This window comes from Heterodontus francisci, chromosome 33, assembly GCF_036365525.1.
Source record: "Heterodontus francisci isolate sHetFra1 chromosome 33, sHetFra1.hap1, whole genome shotgun sequence".
NCBI lineage: Eukaryota > Metazoa > Chordata > Chondrichthyes > Heterodontiformes > Heterodontidae > Heterodontus > Heterodontus francisci.
Window position 1 is genome coordinate 18,112,396 of NC_090403.1, and position 20,250 is coordinate 18,132,645.

Sequence of the window (20,250 nt, forward strand, 5' to 3'; positions counted from 1 at the left end):
AATACTGTATAGCATGATGGGTAATTCAGTCTGAGTACTGTACAGCGTGATGGGTAATTCAGTCTGAGTACTGTATAGCGTGATCAGTAATTCAGTCTCAGTACTGTATAGCGTGATAGGTAATTCAGTCTGAATACTGTATAGCATGATGGGTAATTCAGTCTGAGTACTGTACAGCGTGACCAGTAATTCAGTCTGAGTACTGTATAGCGTGATAGGTAATTCAGTCTGAATACTGTATAGCATGATGGGTAATTCAGTCTGAGTACTGTACAGCGTGATCAGTAATTCAGTCTGAGTACTGTATAGCGTGATGGGTAATTCAGTCTGAGTACTGTATGGCGTGATCAGTAATTCAGTCTGAGTACTGTATAGCGTGATGGGTAATTCAGTCTGAGTACTTTATGGCGTGATCAGTAATTCAGTCTGAGTACTGTACTGCGTGATGGGTAATTCAGTCTGAGTACTGTACAGCGTGATCAGTAACTCAGTCTGAGTCATGTATAGCGTGATCAGTAATTCAGTCTGAGTACTGTATAGCGTGATCAGTAATTCAGTCTGAGTACTGTATAGCGTGATCAGTAATTCAGTCTGAATACTGTATAGCGTGATGTTTAATTCAGTCTGAGTACTGTATAGCGTGATGGGTAATTCAGTCTGAGTACTGTATAGCGTGATGTTTAATTCAGTCTGAGTACTGTATAGCGTGATGGGTAATTCAGTCTGAGTACTGTATGGCGTGATCAGTAATTCAGTCTGAGTACTGTATAGCGTGATGGGTAATTCAGTCTGAGTACTGTATAGCGTGATGGGTAATTCAGTCTGAGTACTGTATAGCGTGATGGGTAATTCAGTCTGAGTACTGTATGGCGTGATCAGTAATTCAGTCTGAGTACTGTATAGCGTGATGGGTAATTCAGTCTGAGTACTGTATGGCGTGATCAGTAATTCAGTCAGAGTACTCTATAGCGTGATCAGTAATTCAGTCTGAGTACTGTATAGCGTGATGGGTAATTCAGTCTGAGTACCGTATAGCGTAATCAGTAATTCATTCTGAGTACTGTATAGCGTGATGGGTAATTCAGTCTGAGTACTGGACTGCGTGATGGGTAATTCAGTCTGAGTACTGTACAGCGTGATCAGTAACTCAGTCTGAGTCATGTATAGCGTGATCAGTAATTCAGTCTGAGTACTGTGTAGCGTGATGGGTAATTCAGTCTGAGTACCATATAGCGTAATCAGTAATTCAGTCTGAGTACTGTATAGCGTGATCAGTAATTCAGTCTGAGTACTGTATAGCGTGATGGGTAATTCAGTCTGAGTACCGTATAGCGTAATCAGTAATTCAGTCTGAGTACTGTATAGCGTGATGGGTAATTCAGTCTGACTACTGTATAGCGTGATCAGTAATTCAGTCTGAGTACTGTATAGCATGATGGGTAATTCAGTCTGAGTACTGTATAGCGTGATGGGTAATTCAGTCTGAGTACTGTATAGCGTGATCAGTAATTCAGTCTGAGTACTGTATGGCGTGATCAGTAATTCAGTCTGAGTACTGTGTAGCGTGATGGGTAATTCAGTCTGAGTACTGTATAGCGTGAGCAGTAATTCAGTCTGAGTACTGTATGGCGTGATCAGTAATTCAGTCTGAGTACTGTATAGCGTGATGGGTAATTCAGTCTGAGTACTGTATAGCATGATCAGTAATTCAGTCTGAGTACTGTATAGTGTAATGAGTATTTCAGTCTGAGTACTGTATAGCGTAATCAGTAATTCAGTCTGAGTACTGTATAGCGTGATCAGTAATTCAGTCTGAGTACTGCATAGCGTGATGAGGAACTCAGTCTGAGTACTGTATAGCTTCTTGACTAATTCAGTCTGAGTTCTGTTTAGCGTGATCAGTAATTCAGTCTGAGTTCTGTATAGCGTGATCAGAAATTAAGTCTGAGTTCTGTATAGCGTAATCAGTAATTCAGTCTGAGTACTGTATAGCGTGATCTGTAATTCAGTCTGAGTACTGTATAGCGTGATGAGTAATTCAGTCTGAGTTCTGTATAGCGTGATCAGAAATTAAGTCTGAGTTCTGTATAGCGTAATCAGTAATTCAGTCTGAGTACTGTATAGCGTGATCTGTAATTCAGTCTGAGTACTGTATAGCGTGATAGGTAATTCAGTCTGAATACTGTATGGAGTAATTAGTAATTCAGTCTGAGTACTGTATAGCGTGATCTGTAATTCAGTCTGAGTTCTGTATAGCGTGATCAGAAATTAAGTCTGAGTTCTGTATAGCGAATTGGGTAATTCAGTCTGAGTACTGTATAGCGTAATCAGTAATTCAGTCTGAATACTGTATGGAGTAATTAGTAATTCAGTCTGAGTACTGTATAGCGTGATCTGTAATTCAGTCTGAGTTCTGTATAGCGTGATCAGAAATTAAGTCTGAGTTCTGTATAGCGAATTGGGTAATTCAGTCTGAGTACTGTATAGCGTGATCAGTAATTCAGTTTGAGTACTGTATAGCGTAATCAGTAATTCAGTCTGAATACTGTATAGCGTGATCAGTAATTCAGTCTGAGTACTGTATAGCGTGATGGGTAATTCAGTCTGAGTACTGTATAGCGTGATCAGTAATTCAGTCTGAGTACTGGATAGCGTGATGAGGAATTCAGTTTGAGCACTGTATAGCGTAATCAGTAATTCAGTCTGAGTACTGTATAGCGTGATGAGTAATTCAGTCTGAGTACTATATAGCGTAATCAGTAATTCAGTCTGAGTACTGTATAGCGTGATGAGGAATTCAGTCTGAGCACTGTATAGCGTAATCAGTAATTCAGTCTGAGTACTGTATGGCGTGTTGGGTAATTCAGTCTGAGTACTGAATAGCGTGATCAGTAATTCTGTCTGAGTACTGTACAGCGTGATGGGTAATTCTGTCTGAGTACTGTATAGCGTGATCAGTAATTCAGTCTGTGTACTGTATAGTGTAATGAGTAATTCAGTCTGAGTACTGTATAGCGTGTTGGGTAATTCAGTCTGAGTACTGAATAGCGTGATCAGTAATTCTGTCTGAGTACTGTACAGCGTGATGGGTAATTCTGTCTGAGTACTGTATAGCGTGATCAGTAATTCTGTCTGAGTACTGTATAGTGTAATGAGTAATTCAGTCTGAGTACTGTATAGCGTAATCAGTAATTCAGTCTGAGTACTGTATATCATGATAAGTAATTCAGTCTGAGTACTGTATAGCGTAATCAGTAATTCAGTCTGAGTGCTGTATATCGTGATGAGGAATTCAGTCTGAGTACTGTATAGCGTAATCAGTAATTCAGTCTGAGTGCTGTATATCGTGATGAGGAATTCAGTCTGAGTACTGTATAGCGTAATCAGTAATTCAGTCTGAGTACTGTATATCGTGATAAGTAATTCAGTCTGAGTACTGCATAGCGTGATGAGGAATTCAGTCTGAGTACTGTATAGCGTCTTGACTAATTCAGTCTGAGTTCTGTATAGCGTGATCAGTAATTCAGTCTGAATTCTGTATAGCGTGATCAGTAATTCAGTCTGAGTTCTGTATAGCGTAATCAGTAATTCAGTCTGAGCACTGTATAGTGTGATGGGTTATTCAGTCTGAGTACTGAATAGCGTGATCAGTAATTCTGTCTGAGTACTGTATTGCGTGATGGGTAATTCAGTCTGAGTACTGTATAGCGTGATGGGTAATTCAGTCTGAGTACTGTATAGCGTGATGGGTAATTCAGTCTGAGTACTGTGTGGCGTGATGGGTAATTCAGTCTGAGTACTGTATGGCGTGATCAGTAATTCAGTCTGAGTACTGTAAAGCGTGATGGGTAATTCAGTCTGAGTACTGTATAGCGTGATCAGTAATTCAGTCTGAGTACTGTATGGCGTGATCAGTAATTCAGTCTGAGTACTGTGTAGCGTGATGGGTAATTCAGTCTGAGTACTGTATAGCGTGATCAGTAATTCAGTCTGAGTACTGTATAGCGTGATGGGTAATTCAGTCTGAGTACTGTGTGGCGTGATGGGTAATTCAGTCTGAGTACTGTATGGCGTGATCAGTAATTCAGTCTGAGTACTGTAAAGCGTGATGGGTAATTCAGTCTGAGTACTGTATAGCGTGATCAGTAATTCAGTCTGAGTACTGTATGGCGTGATCAGTAATTCAGTCTGAGTACTGTGTAGCGTGATGGGTAATTCAGTCTGAGTACTGTATAGCGTGATCAGTAATTCAGTCTGAGTACTGTATGGCGTGATCAGTAATTCAGTCTGAGTACTGTATAGCGTGATGGGTAATTCAGTCTGAGTACTGTATAGCATCATCAGTAATTCAGTCTGAGTACTGTATAGTGTAATGAGTAATTCAGTCTGAGTACTGTATAGCGTAATCAGTAATTCAGTCTGAGTACTGTATAGCGTGATAAGTAATTCAGTCTGAGTACTGCATAGCGTGATGAGGAACTCAGTCCGAGTACTGTATAGCTTCTTGACTAATTCAGTCTGAGTTCTGTTTAGCGTGATCAGTAATTCAGTCTGAGTTCTGTATAGCGTGATCAGAAATTAAGTCTGAGTTCTGTATAGCGTAATCAGTAATTCAGTCTGAGTACTGTATAGCGTGATCTGTAATTCAGTCTGAGTACTGTATAGCGTGATGAGTAATTCAGTCTGAGTACTGTATAGCGTAATCAGTAATTCAGTCTGAGTACTGTATAGCGTGATAGGTAATTCAGTCTGAGTACTGTATAGCGTGATGAGTAATTCAGTCTGAGTACTGTATAGCGTAATCAGTAATTCAGTCTGAGTACTGTATAGCGTGATGGGTAATTCAGTCTGAGTACTGTATAGCGTGATGGGTAATTCAGTCTGAGTACTGTGTGGCGTGATGGGTAATTCAGTCTGAGTACTGTATGGCGTGATCAGTAATTCAGTCTGAGTACTGTATAGCGTGATGGGTAATTCAGTCTGAGTACTGTATAGCGTGATGGGTAATTCAGTCTGAGTACTGTGTGGCGTGATGGGTAATTCAGTCTGAGTACTGTATGGCGTGATCAGTAATTCAGTCTGAGTACTGTATAGCGTGATGGGTAATTCAGTCTGAGTACTGTATAGCGTGATCAGTAATTCAGTCTGAGTACTGTATGGCGTGATCAGTAATTCAGTCTGAGTACTGTGTAGCGTGATGGGTAATTCAGTCTGAGTACTGTATAGCGTGATCAGTAATTCAGTCTGAGTACTGTATGGCGTGATCAGTAATTCAGTCTGAGTACTGTATAGCGTGATCAGTAATTCAGTCTGAGTACTGTATAGCGTGATGGGTAATTCAGTCTGAGTACTGTATAGCATGATCAGTAATTCAGTCTGAGTACTGTATAGTGTAATGAGTAATTCAGTCTGAGTACTGTATAGCGTAATCAGTAATTCAGTCTTAGTACTGTATAGCGTGATAAGTAATTCAGTCTGAGTACTGCATAGCGTGATGAGGAACTCAGTCCGAGTACTGTATAGCTTCTTGACTAATTCAGTCTGAGTTCTGTTTAGCGTGATCAGTAATTCAGTCTGAGTTCTGTATAGCGTGATCAGAAATTAAGTCTGAGTTCTGTATAGCGTAATCAGTAATTCAGTCTGAGTACTGTATAGCGTGATGGGTAATTCAGTCTGAGTACTGTATAGCGTGATGGGTAATTCAGTCTGAGTACTGTATAGCGTGATGGGTAATTCAGTCTGAGTACTGTGTGGCGTGATGGGTAATTCAGTCTGAGTACTGTATGGCGTGATCAGTAATTCAGTCTGAGTACTGTATAGCGTGATGGGTAATTCAGTCTGAGTACTGTATAGCGTGATCAGTAATTCAGTCTGAGTACTGTATGGCGTGATCAGTAATTCAGTCTGAGTACTGTGTAGCGTGATGGGTAATTCAGTCTGAGTACTGTATAGCGTGATCAGTAATTCAGTCTGAGTACTGTATGGCGTGATCAGTAATTCAGTCTGAGTACTGTATAGCGTGATCAGTAATTCAGTCTGAGTACTGTATAGCGTGATGGGTAATTCAGTCTGAGTACTGTATAGCATGATCAGTAATTCAGTCTGAGTACTGTATAGTGTAATGAGTAATTCAGTCTGAGTACTGTATAGCGTAATCAGTAATTCAGTCTTAGTACTGTATAGCGTGATAAGTAATTCAGTCTGAGTACTGCATAGCGTGATGAGGAACTCAGTCCGAGTACTGTATAGCTTCTTGACTAATTCAGTCTGAGTTCTGTTTAGCGTGATCAGTAATTCAGTCTGAGTTCTGTATAGCGTGATCAGAAATTAAGTCTGAGTTCTGTATAGCGTAATCAGTAATTCAGTCTGAGTACTGTATAGCGTGATCTGTAATTCAGTCTGAGTACTGTATAGCGTGATGAGTAATTCAGTCTGAGTACTGTATAGCGTAATCAGTAATTCAGTCTGAGTACTGTATAGCGTGATAGGTAATTCAGTCTGAGTACTGTATAGCGTGATCAGTAATTCAGTCTGAATACTGTATGGAGTAATTAGTAATTCAGTCTGAGTACTGTATAGCGTGATCAGTAATTCAGTCTGAGTTCTGTATAGCGTGATCAGAAATTAAGTCTGAGTTCTGTATAGCGAATTGGGTAATTCAGTCTGAGTACTGTATAGCGTGATCAGTAATTCAGTTTGAACACTGTATAGCGTAATCAGTAATTCAGTCTGAATACTGTATAGCGTGATCAGTAATTCAGTCTGAGTACTGTATAGCGTGATGGGTAATTCAGTCTGAGTACTGTATAGCGTGATCAGTAATTCAGTCTGAGTACTGGATAGCGTGATGAGGAATTCAGTCTGAGCACTGTATAGCGTAATCAGTAATTCAGTCTGAGTACTGTATAGCGTGATGAGTAATTCAGTCTGAGTACTATATAGCGTAATCAGTAATTCAGTCTGAGTACTGTATAGCGTGATGAGGAATTCAGTCTGAGCACTGTATAGCGTAATCAGTAATTCAGTCTGAGTACTGTATAGCGTGTTGGGTAATTCAGTCTGAGTACTGAATAGCGTGATCAGTAATTCTGTCTGAGTACTGTACAGCGTGATGGGTAATTCTGTCTGAGTACTGTATAGCGTGATCAGTAATTCAGTCTGTGTACTGTATAGTGTAATGAGTAATTCAGTCTGAGTACTGTATAGCGTGTTGGGTAATTCAGTCTGAGTACTGAATAGCGTGATCAGTAATTCTGTCTGAGTACTGTACAGCGTGATGAGTAATTCAGTCAGAGTACTGTATAGCGTGATTAGTAATTCAGTCTGAGTACTGTATAGCGTGATGAGGAATTCAGTCTGAGTACTGTATAGCGTGATTAGTAATTCAGTCTGAGTACTGTATAGCGTGATGAGGAATTCAGTCTGAGTACTGTATAGCGTGATCAGTAATTCAGTCTGAGTACTGTATAGCGTGATCAGTAATTCAGTCTGAGTACTGTATAGTGTAATGAGTAATTCAGTCTGAGTACTGTATCGCGTAATCAGTAATTCAGTCTGAGTACTGTATAGCGTGATAAGTAATTCAGTCTGAGTACTGCATAGCGTGATGAGGAACTCAGTCCGAGTACTGTATAGCTTCTTGACTAATTCAGTCTGAGTTCTGTTTAGCGTGATCAGTAATTCAGTCTGAGTTCTGTATAGCGTGATCAGAAATTAAGTCTGAGTTCTGTATAGCGTAATCAGTAATTCAGTCTGAGTACTGTATAGCGTGATCTGTAATTCAGTCTGAGTACTGTATAGCGTGATGAGTAATTCAGTCTGAGTACTGTATAGCGTAATCAGTAATTCAGTCTGAGTACTGTATAGCGTGATAGGTAATTCAGTCTGAGTACTGTATAGCGTGATGAGTAATTCAGTCTGAGTACTGTATAGCGTAATCAGTAATTCAGTCTGAGTACTGTATAGCGTGATGGGTAATTCAGTCTGAGTACTGTATAGCGTGATGGGTAATTCAGTCTGAGTACTGTGTGGCGTGATGGGTAATTCAGTCTGAGTACTGTATGGCGTGATCAGTAATTCAGTCTGAGTACTGTATAGCGTAATCAGTAATTCAGTCTGAGTACTGTATAGCGTGATGGGTAATTCAGTCTGAGTACTGTGTGGCGTGATGGGTAATTCAGTCTGAGTACTGTATGGCGTGATCAGTAATTCAGTCTGAGTACTGTATAGCGTGATGGGTAATTCAGTCTGAGTACTGTATAGCGTGATCAGTAATTCAGTCTGAGTACTGTATGGCGTGATCAGTAATTCAGTCTGAGTACTGTGTAGCGTGATGGGTAATTCAGTCTGAGTACTGTATAGCGTAATCAGTAATTCAGTCTGAGTACTGTATGGCGTGATGAGTAATTCAGTCTGAGTACTGTATAGCGTAATCAGTAATTCAGTCTGAGTACTGTATAGCGTGATGGGTAATTCAGTCTGAGTACTGTATAGCGTGATGGGTAATTCAGTCTGAGTACTGTGTGGCGTGATGGGTAATTCAGTCTGAGTACTGTATGGCGTGATCAGTAATTCAGTCTGAGTACTGTATAGCGTGATGGGTAATTCAGTCTGAGTACTGTATAGCGTGATCAGTAATTCAGTCTGAGTACTGTATGGCGTGATCAGTAATTCAGTCTGAGTACTGTGTAGCGTGATGGGTAATTCAGTCTGAGTACTGTATAGCGTGATCAGTAATTCAGTCTGAGTACTGTATGGCGTGATCAGTAATTCAGTCTGAGTACTGTATAGCGTGATCAGTAATTCAGTCTGAGTACTGTATAGCGTGATGGGTAATTCAGTCTGAGTACTGTATAGCATGATCAGTAATTCAGTCTGAGTACTGTATAGTGTAATGAGTAATTCAGTCTGAGTACAGTATAGCGTAATCAGTAATTCAGTCTTAGTACTGTATAGCGTGATAAGTAATTCAGTCTGAGTACTGCATAGCGTGATGAGGAACTCAGTCCGAGTACTGTATAGCTTCTTGACTAATTCAGTCTGAGTTCTGTTTAGCGTGATCAGTAATTCAGTCTGAGTTCTGTATAGCGTGATCAGAAATTAAGTCTGAGTTCTGTATAGCGTAATCAGTAATTCAGTCTGAGTACTGTATAGCGTGATGGGTAATTCAGTCTGAGTACTGTATAGCGTGATGGGTAATTCAGTCTGAGTACTGTATAGCGGGATGGGTAATTCAGTCTGAGTACTGTGTGGCGTGATGGGTAATTCAGTCTGAGTACTGTATGGCGTGATCAGTAATTCAGTCTGAGTACTGTATAGCGTGATGGGTAATTCAGTCTGAGTACTGTATAGCGTGATCAGTAATTCAGTCTGAGTACTGTATGGCGTGATCAGTAATTCAGTCTGAGTACTGTGTAGCGTGATGGGTAATTCAGTCTGAGTACTGTATAGCGTGATCAGTAATTCAGTCTGAGTACTGTATGGCGTGATCAGTAATTCAGTCTGAGTACTGTATAGCGTGATCAGTAATTCAGTCTGAGTACTGTATAGCGTGATGGGTAATTCAGTCTGAGTACTGTATAGCATGATCAGTAATTCAGTCTGAGTACTGTATAGTGTAATGAGTAATTCAGTCTGAGTACTGTATAGCGTAATCAGTAATTCAGTCTTAGTACTGTATAGCGTGATAAGTAATTCAGTCTGAGTACTGCATAGCGTGATGAGGAACTCAGTCCGAGTACTGTATAGCTTCTTGACTAATTCAGTCTGAGTTCTGTTTAGCGTGATCAGTAATTCAGTCTGAGTTCTGTATAGCGTGATCAGAAATTAAGTCTGAGTTCTGTATAGCGTAATCAGTAATTCAGTCTGAGTACTGTATAGCGTGATCTGTAATTCAGTCTGAGTACTGTATAGCGTGATGAGTAATTCAGTCTGAGTACTGTATAGCGTAATCAGTAATTCAGTCTGAGTACTGTATAGCGTGATAGGTAATTCAGTCTGAGTACTGTATAGCGTGATCAGTAATTCAGTCTGAATACTGTATGGAGTAATTAGTAATTCAGTCTGAGTACTGTATAGCGTGATCAGTAATTCAGTCTGAGTTCTGTATAGCGTGATCAGAAATTAAGTCTGAGTTCTGTATAGCGAATTGGGTAATTCAGTCTGAGTACTGTATAGCGTGATCAGTAATTCAGTTTGAACACTGTATAGCGTAATCAGTAATTCAGTCTGAATACTGTATAGCGTGATCAGTAATTCAGTCTGAGTACTGTATAGCGTGATGGGTAATTCAGTCTGAGTACTGTATAGCGTGATCAGTAATTCAGTCTGAGTACTGGATAGCGTGATGAGGAATTCAGTCTGAGCACTGTATAGCGTAATCAGTAATTCAGTCTGAGTACTGTATAGCGTGATGAGTAATTCAGTCTGAGTACTATATAGCGTAATCAGTAATTCAGTCTGAGTACTGTATAGCGTGATGAGGAATTCAGTCTGAGCACTGTATAGCGTAATCAGTAATTCAGTCTGAGTACTGTATGGCGTGTTGGGTAATTCAGTCTGAGTACTGAATAGCGTGATCAGTAATTCTGTCTGAGTACTGTACAGCGTGATGGGTAATTCTGTCTGAGTACTGTATAGCGTGATCAGTAATTCAGTCTGTGTACTGTATAGTGTAATGAGTAATTCAGTCTGAGTACTGTATAGCGTGTTGGGTAATTCAGTCTGAGTACTGAATAGCGTGATCAGTAATTCTGTCTGAGTACTGTACAGCGTGATGAGTAATTCAGTCAGAGTACTGTATAGCGTGATTAGTAATTCAGTCTGAGTACTGTATAGCGTGATGAGGAATTCAGTCTGAGTACTGTATAGCGTGATTAGTAATTCAGTCTGAGTACTGTATAGCGTGATGAGGAATTCAGTCTGAGTACTGTATAGCGTGATCAGTAATTCAGTCTGAGTACTGTATAGCGTGATCAGTAATTCAGTCTGAGTACTGTATAGTGTAATGAGTAATTCAGTCTGAGTACTGTATAGCGTAATCAGTAATTCAGTCTGAGTACTGTATATCATGATAAGTAATTCAGTCTGAGTACTGTATAGCGTAATCAGTAATTCAGTCTGAGTGCTGTATATCGTGATGAGGAATTCAGTCTGAGTACTGTATAGCGTAATCAGTAATTCAGTCTGAGTACTGTATATCGTGAGCAGTAATTCAGTCTGAGTACTGTATGGCGTGATCAGTAATTCAGTCTGAGTACTGTATAGCGTGATGGGTAATTCAGTCTGAGTACTGTATAGCATGATCAGTAATTCAGTCTGAGTACTGTATAGTGTAATGAGTATTTCAGTCTGAGTACTGTATAGCGTAATCAGTAATTCAGTCTGAGTACTGTATAGCGTGATCAGTAATTCAGTCTGAGTACTGCATAGCGTGATGAGGAACTCAGTCTGAGTACTGTATAGCTTCTTGACTAATTCAGTCTGAGTTCTGTTTAGCGTGATCAGTAATTCAGTCTGAGTTCTGTATAGCGTGATCAGAAATTAAGTCTGAGTTCTGTATAGCGTAATCAGTAATTCAGTCTGAGTACTGTATAGCGTGATCTGTAATTCAGTCTGAGTACTGTATAGCGTGATGAGTAATTCAGTCTGAGTTCTGTATAGCGTGATCAGAAATTAAGTCTGAGTTCTGTATAGCGTAATCAGTAATTCAGTCTGAGTACTGTATAGCGTGATCTGTAATTCAGTCTGAGTACTGTATAGCGTGATAGGTAATTCAGTCTGAATACTGTATGGAGTAATTAGTAATTCAGTCTGAGTACTGTATAGCGTGATCTGTAATTCAGTCTGAGTTCTGTATAGCGTGATCAGAAATTAAGTCTGAGTTCTGTATAGCGAATTGGGTAATTCAGTCTGAGTACTGTATAGCGTAATCAGTAATTCAGTCTGAATACTGTATGGAGTAATTAGTAATTCAGTCTGAGTACTGTATAGCGTGATCTGTAATTCAGTCTGAGTTCTGTATAGCGTGATCAGAAATTAAGTCTGAGTTCTGTATAGCGAATTGGGTAATTCAGTCTGAGTACTGTATAGCGTGATCAGTAATTCAGTTTGAGTACTGTATAGCGTAATCAGTAATTCAGTCTGAATACTGTATAGCGTGATCAGTAATTCAGTCTGAGTACTGTATAGCGTGATGGGTAATTCAGTCTGAGTACTGTATAGCGTGATCAGTAATTCAGTCTGAGTACTGGATAGCGTGATGAGGAAATCAGTTTGAGCACTGTATAGCGTAATCAGTAATTCAGTCTGAGTACTGTATAGCGTGATGAGTAATTCAGTCTGAGTACTATATAGCGTAATCAGTAATTCAGTCTGAGTACTGTATAGCGTGATGAGGAATTCAGTCTGAGCACTGTATAGCGTAATCAGTAATTCAGTCTGAGTACTGTATGGCGTGTTGGGTAATTCAGTCTGAGTACTGAATAGCGTGATCAGTAATTCTGTCTGAGTACTGTACAGCGTGATGGGTAATTCTGTCTGAGTACTGTATAGCGTGATCAGTAATTCAGTCTGTGTACTGTATAGTGTAATGAGTAATTCAGTCTGAGTACTGTATAGCGTGTTGGGTAATTCAGTCTGAGTACTGAATAGCGTGATCAGTAATTCTGTCTGAGTACTGTACAGCGTGATGGGTAATTCTGTCTGAGTACTGTATAGCGTGATCAGTAATTCTGTCTGAGTACTGTATAGTGTAATAAGTAATTCAGTCTGAGTACTGTATAGCGTAATCAGTAATTCAGTCTGAGTACTGTATATCATGATAAGTAATTCAGTCTGAGTACTGTATAGCGTAATCAGTAATTCAGTCTGAGTGCTGTATATCGTGATGAGGAATTCAGTCTGAGTACTGTATAGCGTAATCAGTAATTCAGTCTGAGTGCTGTATATCGTGATGAGGAATTCAGTCTGAGTACTGTATAGCGTAATCAGTAATTCAGTCTGAGTACTGTATATCGTGATAAGTAATTCAGTCTGAGTACTGCATAGCGTGATGAGGAATTCAGTCTGAGTACTGTATAGCGTCTTGACTAATTCAGTCTGAGTTCTGTATAGCGTGATCAGTAATTCAGTCTGAATTCTGTATAGCGTGATCAGTAATTCAGTCTGAGTTCTGTATAGCGTAATCAGTAATTCAGTCTGAGCACTGTATAGTGTGATGGGTTATTCAGTCTGAGTACTGAATAGCGTGATCAGTAATTCTGTCTGAGTACTGTATAGCGTGATGGGTAATTCAGTCTGAGTACTGTATAGCGTGATGGGTAATTCAGTCTGAGTACTGTATAGCGTGATGGGTAATTCAGTCTGAGTACTGTGTGGCGTGATGGGTAATTCAGTCTGAGTACTGTATGGCGTGATCAGTAATTCAGTCTGAGTACTGTAAAGCGTGATGGGTAATTCAGTCTGAGTACTGTATAGCGTGATCAGTAATTCAGTCTGAGTACTGTATGGCGTGATCAGTAATTCAGTCTGAGTACTGTGTAGCGTGATGGGTAATTCAGTCTGAGTACTGTATAGCGTGATCAGTAATTCAGTCTGAGTACTGTATAGCGTGATGGGTAATTCAGTCTGAGTACTGTGTGGCGTGATGGGTAATTCAGTCTGAGTACTGTATGGCGTGATCAGTAATTCAGTCTGAGTACTGTAAAGCGTGATGGGTAATTCAGTCTGAGTACTGTATAGCGTGATCAGTAATTCAGTCTGAGTACTGTATGGCGTGATCAGTAATTCAGTCTGAGTACTGTGTAGCGTGATGGGTAATTCAGTCTGAGTACTGTATAGCGTGATCAGTAATTCAGTCTGAGTACTGTATGGCGTGATCAGTAATTCAGTCTGAGTACTGTATAGCGTGATGGGTAATTCAGTCTGAGTACTGTATAGCATGATCAGTAATTCAGTCTGAGTACTGTATAGTGTAATGAGTAATTCAGTCTGAGTACTGTATAGCGTAATCAGTAATTCAGTCTGAGTACTGTATAGCGTGATAAGTAATTCAGTCTGAGTACTGCATAGCGTGATGAGGAACTCAGTCCGAGTACTGTATAGCTTCTTGACTAATTCAGTCTGAGTTCTGTTTAGCGTGATCAGTAATTCAGTCTGAGTTCTGTATAGCGTGATCAGAAATTAAGTCTGAGTTCTGTATAGCGTAATCAGTAATTCAGTCTGAGTACTGTATAGCGTGATCTGTAATTCAGTCTGAGTACTGTATAGCGTGATGAGTAATTCAGTCTGAGTACTGTATAGCGTAATCAGTAATTCAGTCTGAGTACTGTATAGCGTGATAGGTAATTCAGTCTGAGTACTGTATAGCGTGATGAGTAATTCAGTCTGAGTACTGTATAGCGTAATCAGTAATTCAGTCTGAGTACTGTATAGCGTGATGGGTAATTCAGTCTGAGTACTGTATAGCGTGATGGGTAATTCAGTCTGAGTACTGTGTGGCGTGATGGGTAATTCAGTCTGAGTACTGTATGGCGTGATCAGTAATTCAGTCTGAGTACTGTATAGCGTAATCAGTAATTCAGTCTGAGTACTGTATAGCGTGATGGGTAATTCAGTCTGAGTACTGTGTGGCGTGATGGGTAATTCAGTCTGAGTACTGTATGGCGTGATCAGTAATTCAGTCTGAGTACTGTATAGCGTGATGGGTAATTCAGTCTGAGTACTGTATAGCGTGATCAGTAATTCAGTCTGAGTACTGTATGGCGTGATCAGTAATTCAGTCTGAGTACTGTGTAGCGTGATGGGTAATTCAGTCTGAGTACTGTATAGCGTAATCAGTAATTCAGTCTGAGTACTGCATGGCGTGATGAGTAATTCAGTCTGAGTACTGTATAGCGTAATCAGTAATTCAGTCTGAGTACTGTATAGCGTGATGGGTAATTCAGTCTGAGTACTGTATAGCGTGATGGGTAATTCAGTCTGAGTACTGTGTGGCGTGATGGGTAATTCAGTCTGAGTACTGTATGGCGTGATCAGTAATTCAGTCTGAGTACTGTATAGCGTGATGGGTAATTCAGTCTGAGTACTGTATAGCGTGATCAGTAATTCAGTCTGAGTACTGTATGGCGTGATCAGTAATTCAGTCTGAGTACTGTGTAGCGTGATGGGTAATTCAGTCTGAGTACTGTATAGCGTGATCAGTAATTCAGTCTGAGTACTGTATGGCGTGATCAGTAATTCAGTCTGAGTACTGTATAGCGTGATCAGTAATTCAGTCTGAGTACTGTATAGCGTGATGGGTAATTCAGTCTGAGTACTGTATAGCATGATCAGTAATTCAGTCTGAGTACTGTATAGTGTAATGAGTAATTCAGTCTGAGTACTGTATAGCGTAATCAGTAATTCAGTCTTAGTACTGTATAGCGTGATAAGTAATTCAGTCTGAGTACTGCATAGCGTGATGAGGAACTCAGTCCGAGTACTGTATAGCTTCTTGACTAATTCAGTCTGAGTTCTGTTTAGCGTGATCAGTAATTCAGTCTGAGTTCTGTATAGCGTGATCAGAAATTAAGTCTGAGTTCTGTATAGCGTAATCAGTAATTCAGTCTGAGTACTGTATAGCGTGATGGGTAATTCAGTCTGAGTACTGTATAGCGTGATGGGTAATTCAGTCTGAGTACTGTATAGCGTGATGGGTAATTCAGTCTGAGTACTGTGTGGCGTGATGGGTAATTCAGTCTGAGTACTGTATGGCGTGATCAGTAATTCAGTCTGAGTACTGTATAGCGTGATGGGTAATTCAGTCTGAGTACTGTATAGCGTGATCAGTAATTCAGTCTGAGTACTGTATGGCGTGATCAGTAATTCAGTCTGAGTACTGTGTAGCGTGATGGGTAATTCAGTCTGAGTACTGTATAGCGTGATCAGTAATTCAGTCTGAGTACTGTATGGCGTGATCAGTAATTCAGTCTGAGTACTGTATAGCGTGATCAGTAATTCAGTCTGAGTACTGTATAGCGTGATGGGTAATTCAGTCTGAGTACTGTATAGCATGATCAGTAATTCAGTCTGAGTACTGTATAGTGTAATGAGTAATTCAGTCTGAGTACTGTATAGCGTAATCAGTAATTCAGTCTTAGTACTGTATAGCGTGATAAGTAATTCAGTCTGAGTACTGCATAGCGTGATGAGGAACTCAGTCCGAGTACTGTATAGCTTCTTGACTAATTCAGTCTGAGTTCTGTTTAGCGTGATCAGTAATTCAGTCTGAGTTCTGTATAGCGTGATCAGAAATTAAGTCTGAGTTCTGTATAGCGTAATCAGTAATTCAGTCTGAGTACTGTATAGCGTGATCTGTAATTCAGTCTGAGTACTGTATAGCGTGATGAGTAATTCAGTCTGAGTACTGTATAGCGTAATCAGTAATTCAGTCTGAGTACTGTATAGCGTGATAGGTAATTCAGTCTGAGTACTGTATAGCGTGATCAGTAATTCAGTCTGAATACTGTATGGAGTAATTAGTAATTCAGTCTGAGTACTGTATAGCGTGATCAGTAATTCAGTCTGAGTTCTGTATAGCGTGATCAGAAATTAAGTCTGAGTTCTGTATAGCGAATTGGGTAATTCAGTCTGAGTACTGTATAGCGTGATCAGTAATTCAGTTTGAACACTGTATAGCGTAATCAGTAATTCAGTCTGAATACTGTATAGCGTGATCAGTAATTCAGTCTGAGTACTGTATAGCGTGATGGGTAATTCAGTCTGAGTACTGTATAGCGTGATCAGTAATTCAGTCTGAGTACTGGATAGCGTGATGAGGAATTCAGTCTGAGCACTGTATAGCGTAATCAGTAATTCAGTCTGAGTACTGTATAGCGTGATGAGTAATTCAGTCTGAGTACTATATAGCGTAATCAGTAATTCAGTCTGAGTACTGTATAGCGTGATGAGGAATTCAGTCTGAGCACTGTATAGCGTAATCAGTAATTCAGTCTGAGTACTGTATAGCGTGTTGGGTAATTCAGTCTGAGTACTGAATAGCGTGATCAGTAATTCTGTCTGAGTACTGTACAGCGTGATGGGTAATTCTGTCTGAGTACTGTATAGCGTGATCAGTAATTCAGTCTGTGTACTGTATAGTGTAATGAGTAATTCAGTCTGAGTACTGTATAGCGTGTTGGGTAATTCAGTCTGAGTACTGAATAGCGTGATCAGTAATTCTGTCTGAGTACTGTACAGCGTGATGAGTAATTCAGTCAGAGTACTGTATAGCGTGATTAGTAATTCAGTCTGAGTACTGTATAGCGTGATGAGGAATTCAGTCTGAGTACTGTATAGCGTGATTAGTAATTCAGTCTGAGTACTGTATAGCGTGATGAGGAATTCAGTCTGAGTACTGTATAGCGTGATCAGTAATTCAGTCTGAGTACTGTATAGCGTGATCAGTAATTCAGTCTGAGTACTGTATAGTGTAATGAGTAATTCAGTCTGAGTACTGTATAGCGTAATCAGTAATTCAGTCTGAGTACTGTATAGCGTGATAAGTAATTCAGTCTGAGTACTGCATAGCGTGATGAGGAACTCAGTCCGAGTACTGTATAGCTTCTTGACTAATTCAGTCTGAGTTCTGTTTAGCGTGATCAGTAATTCAGTCTGAGTTCTGTATAGCGTGATCAGAAATTAAGTCTGAGTTCTGTATAGCGTAATCAGTAATTCAGTCTGAGTACTGTATAGCGTGATCTGTAATTCAGTCTGAGTACTGTATAGCGTGATGAGTAATTCAGTCTGAGTACTGTATAGCGTAATCAGTAATTCAGTCTGAGTACTGTATAGCGTGATAGGTAATTCAGTCTGAGTACTGTATAGCGTGATGAGTAATTCAGTCTGAGTACTGTATAGCGTAATCAGTAATTCAGTCTGAGTACTGTATAGCGTGATGGGTAATTCAGTCTGAGTACTGTATAGCGTGATGGGTAATTCAGTCTGAGTACTGTGTGGCGTGATGGGTAATTCAGTCTGAGTACTGTATGGCGTGATCAGTAATTCAGTCTGAGTACTGTATAGCGTAATCAGTAATTCAGTCTGAGTACTGTATAGCGTGATGGGTAATTCAGTCTGAGTACTGTGTGGCGTGATGGGTAATTCAGTCTGAGTACTGTATGGCGTGATCAGTAATTCAGTCTGAGTACTGTATAGCGTGATGGGTAATTCAGTCTGAGTACTGTATAGCGTGATCAGTAATTCAGTCTGAGTACTGTATGGCGTGATCAGTAATTCAGTCTGAGTACTGTGTAGCGTGATGGGTAATTCAGTCTGAGTACTGTATAGCGTAATCAGTAATTCAGTCTGAGTACTGTATGGCGTGATGAGTAATTCAGTCTGAGTACTGTATAGCGTAATCAGTAATTCAGTCTGAGTACTGTATAGCGTGATGGGTAATTCAGTCTGAGTACTGTATAGCGTGATGGGTAATTCAGTCTGAGTACTGTGTGGCGTGATGGGTAATTCAGTCTGAGTACTGTATGGCGTGATCAGTAATTCAGTCTGAGTACTGTATAGCGTGATGGGTAATTCAGTCTGAGTACTGTATAGCGTGATCAGTAATTCAGTCTGAGTACTGTATGGCGTGATCAGTAATTCAGTCTGAGTACTGTGTAGCGTGATGGGTAATTCAGTCTGAGTACTGTATAGCGTGATCAGTAATTCAGTCTGAGTACTGTATGGCGTGATCAGTAATTCAGTCTGAGTACTGTATAGCGTGATCAGTAATTCAGTCTGAGTACTGTATAGCGTGATGGGTAATTCAGTCTGAGTACTGTATAGCATGATCAGTAATTCAGTCTGAGTACTGTATAGTGTAATGAGTAATTCAGTCTGAGTACTGTATAGCGTAATCAGTAATTCAGTCTTAGTACTGTATAGCGTGATAAGTAATTCAGTCTGAGTACTGCATAGCGTGATGAGGAACTCAGTCCGAGTACTGTATAGCTTCTTGACTAATTCAGTCTGAGTTCTGTTTAGCGTGATCAGTAATTCAGTCTGAGTTCTGTATAGCGTGATCAGAAATTAAGTCTGAGTTCTGTATAGCGTAATCAGTAATTCAGTCTGAGTACTGTATAGCGTGATGGGTAATTCAGTCTGAGTACTGTATAGCGTGATGGGTAATTCAGTCTGAGTACTGTATAGCGTGATGGGTAATTCAGTCTGAGTACTGTGTGGCGTGATGGGTAATTCAGTCTGAGTACTGTATGGCGTGATCAGTAATTCAGTCTGAGTACTGTATAGCGTGATGGGTAATTCAGTCTGAGTACTGTATAGCGTGATCAGTAATTCAGTCTGAGTACTGTATGGCGTGATCAGTAATTCAGTCTGAGTACTGTGTAGCGTGATGGGTAATTCAGTCTGAGTACTGTATAGCGTGATCAGTAATTCAGTCTGAGTACTGTATGGCGTGATCAGTAATTCAGTCTGAGTACTGTATAGCGTGATCAGTAATTCAGTCTGAGTACTGTATAGCGTGATGGGTAATTCAGTCTGAGTACTGTATAGCATGATCAGTAATTCAGTCTGAGTACTGTATAGTGTAATGAGTAATTCAGTCTGAGTACTGTATAGCGTAATCAGTAATTCAGTCTTAGTACTGTATAGCGTGATAAGTAATTCAGTCTGAGTACTGCATAGCGTGATGAGGAACTCAGTCCGAGTACTGTATAGCTTCTTGACTAATTCAGTCTGAGTTCTGTTTAGCGTGATCAGTAATTCAGTCTGAGTTCTGTATAGCGTGATCAGAAATTAAGTCTGAGTTCTGTATAGCGTAATCAGTAATTCAGTCTGAGTACTGTATAGCGTGATCTGTAATTCAGTCTGAGTACTGTATAGCGTGATGAGTAATTCAGTCTGAGTACTGTATAGCGTAATCAGTAATTCAGTCTGAGTACTGTATAGCGTGATAGGTAATTCAGTCTGAGTACTGTATAGCGTGATCAGTAATTCAGTCTGAATACTGTATGGAGTAATTAGTAATTCAGTCTGAGTACTGTATAGCGTGATCAGTAATTCAGTCTGAGTTCTGTATAGCGTGATCAGAAATTAAGTCTGAGTTCTGTATAGCGAATTGGGTAATTCAGTCTGAGTACTGTATAGCGTGATCAGTAATTCAGTTTGAACACTGTATAGCGTAATCAGTAATTCAGTCTGAATACTGTATAGCGTGATCAGTAATTCAGTCTGAGTACTGTATAGCGTGATGAG

The 20,250-nt window shown here is 39.9% G+C and overlaps 1 protein-coding gene across 1 annotated transcript in view; it reads right to left on the bottom strand.

The window, feature by feature from the left end:
• Positions 1-20,250, bottom strand: part of ace (angiotensin I converting enzyme (peptidyl-dipeptidase A) 1) — a 642,116-nt gene that overhangs the window by 375,692 nt on the left and 246,174 nt on the right. The window lies entirely within an intron of this gene.